This window comes from Delphinapterus leucas, chromosome X (genome assembly GCF_059928025.1).
Source record: "Delphinapterus leucas isolate spDelLeu-1000000601 "Yukka" chromosome X, BTC_Dleu_Yukka2, whole genome shotgun sequence".
NCBI lineage: Eukaryota > Metazoa > Chordata > Mammalia > Artiodactyla > Monodontidae > Delphinapterus > Delphinapterus leucas.
Window position 1 is genome coordinate 35,073,093 of NC_143150.1, and position 3,019 is coordinate 35,076,111.

Here is a 3,019-nt window from a genome sequence, read left to right on the forward strand (position 1 = left end):
GGTGGATCCTTACAAGGTGACTCTGCACTCCAGGAACGAGTGCTCTAAGAGATCAAGGTGGAGGCTGCAAGGGTTTTTATAGCTTAGCCTTGGCAGTCAGGCAGAATCACGTCCAACACAATTTATTGGTTACACATGGGTCACTGTGGGTGGAAACACACAAGTATGTATCAATAAATACTCGGGAGGCATGATTTATTGGAGGCCAGCACAGAGTCTGGTTACCACACCAGGCTAAGAGGTTTGGGAAATTAAGAGGATGCAATTTTCAGCTAGAATGGATATCATGCACAAAGACAAAGAGGCATATAAGACTAAATCCTGAGAAACAGCAGGCTGCCACCATTACCAGCTCAGCAGTGCATGAGCAGAGGGGACACCATGGCCACACCCCATTGCTTTGTCTTCCTGCCACCGGCTCCCACACCCTAGGTCCCACGTAGATGACCTTAAAGGCAGAAACGCATGCTCCTTTCAACAGCCTGTCAAAACGTGGTGGACTCCTATGACGTTCTAGGCGTGCAGAGACATCACTCAGCCTTTTAAGGATATAAAAAAGGCATATCGGAAACTAGCACTAAAGTGGCATCCAGATAAAAATCCTGAGAATAAAGAATAAGCAGAGAGAAAATTCAAACAAGTAGCTGAGGCTTATGAGGTGTTATCAGATGCTTAAAAACGGGATATCTATGACAAATATGGCAAGGAAGGGTTAAATGGTGAAGGTGCAGGTGGAAGTCATTTTAACAGTCCCTTTCAGTTTGGCTCCACATTCCATAACCCAGATGACGTCTTCAGGGAATTTTTTGGTGGAAGGGGTCCGTTTTCATTGGACTTCTTCAAAGACCCATTTGAGGCCTTTTTTGGGGATCTAGGAAGCAGAAGTTGAGGCACAGAGTCTTTTCTCTGCCTTCAGTGGCTTTCCATATTTTGGAGGGGGGGGTGTTCTTTTGATACCGGATTTACTTCTTTTGCCTCCCTAAATCACGAGGGTCTCACTTCATTCTCTTCCACATCACTTGGCGGTAGTGGAATGGGCAACTTCAAATCTATATCAACTTCTAAAATTGTTAATGGCAGAAAAATCACTACAAAGAGAATTGTCGAGAACGGTCAAGAAAGAGTAGACGTTGAAGATGACCAATTAAAGTCATTAAGGCTAAATTGTAAGGAACAGCTGCTATGCTTGGATAACAAGTAATTCAATGCATGCACTTAACAGAAATGTTAACTATAACAAGCTCCATCTGAAGATTGATAGGAACTTTTTTTTAAGACGCCAAATGAACTATCTTTCAGTATAACTGTACCTAAAGTATTTGTAAACAGCTCATCCAAACCACTACTGGTCATAAACTTTGAGTTTATTGTTCGGACCACATAATAGGACCATTTTTTGGTCTTTAAAATTGTTGTAAATCTCTGCATGTACTTTGTTTTCTATTAAATGTAACCCAGGGTGCCTGTGGCTCTTTCCTACACTAACACTAGCATAGACCTGCCTTTCTATTGTGTTTGAAATGTGAGCTAAGTAGTGTCAGCCTGCTGTGAAGTTAACATTGCCAGGATGAATCTTCCACAAAAATAATCTCAATTTTTCAGTATTTAGTAGTGGAAGATATTAATGCATTAATAGTAATGCATTTCTGGTTTAATTGATATAAATTGAGGATATTTTCTAGTGTGCATGAATGCTGGCAACTTAGTAAGTTTTGACAATTGTTTATTTTATTGAAGTGTAATTGACTTACAATATTATGTTTCATACGTAAAATATAGTGATTTGATATTTTATAAATTATATTCCATATAAATTTATTATAAAATATTGTCTATATACCTTGTAGTATACATTACATCCTTGTATCTTGTGTATTTTATACCTACTAGTTTGTACCTCTTAATCCCCTTCAACTTTTTTGCCCCTCCCCCTACCCTTGGCCCCACTGATAGCCACTAATTTGTTCTCTGTATCTGTAAGACTGCTTCTGTCTTATATTCATTTGTTTTGTTTTATTTTTTAAAGTCCACATATAAGTGAAAACATACAGTATTTGTCTTCCTCTGACTTACTTCACTAAGCATAATACCCTCCAGGTCCATGCATGTTGCAAAGGGCAAATTTTCATTTTTAATGGGTGAGTAATATTCCATTATGTATATACATCATCTATATATAGATATAGATGATATATACATATATCACATCTTCTTTATCCATTCATCTGTTGATGCATATTTAGGTTGCTTCCACATCTTGGCTATTATAAATAACTCAGCTATGAATATTAGGGTGCATATATCTTTTCAAATGAGGGTTTTCATTTTCTTTGGCTATATACCCAGGAGTGTAATTGCTGGGTCATATGGTAGTTATATTTTTAGTTTTATGAGGAACCTCCATACTGTTTTCCATAGTGGCTATAGCAATTTACATTCCCGCCAATGGTGTCCTAGGGTTTTCTTTTCCCCACATACTCGCCACCACTTGTTATTTCTCATCTTTTTGATGATGGCCCTTCTCACAGGTATGAGGTGATAGCTCATTGTGGTTTTTATTTGCATTTCCCTAATGATTAGTGATGCTGAGCATTTTTTCTCGTGCCTATTGGCCATCAGTATGTCTTCTTTGGAAAAATGGCTATACAGGTCCTCTGCCCACTTTTTAAATAGCTTTTTTTAAAAAAATATTGAACTGTGGGGCTTTCCTGGTGGCGCAGTGGTTGAGAGTCTGCCTGCCGATGCAGGGGACACGGGTTCGTGCCCTGGTCCGGGAAGATCCCACATGCTGCGGAGCAGCTGGGCCCGTGAGCCATGGCCGCTGAGCCTGCGCGTCTGGAGGCTGTGCTCCACAACGGGAGAGGCCCGCGTACCGCAAAAAAAATAATAATAATAATAGTAAATAAATAAATAAATATTGAACTGTGTGAGTTATTTATGTATTTTGGATGTTAACCCCTTATCAGACATATCATTTGCAAATATCTTCTCCCATTAGGTGGGTTGCCCTTTTGTTTTG

At 39.3% G+C, this 3,019-nt stretch overlaps 1 pseudogene; it reads left to right on the forward strand.

The window, feature by feature from the left end:
* Positions 1–465: 465 nt before the first annotated feature.
* On the forward strand, positions 466–1,379 carry LOC111165787 (dnaJ homolog subfamily B member 6 pseudogene; annotated as a pseudogene).
* Positions 1,380–3,019: the final 1,640 nt, after the last annotated feature.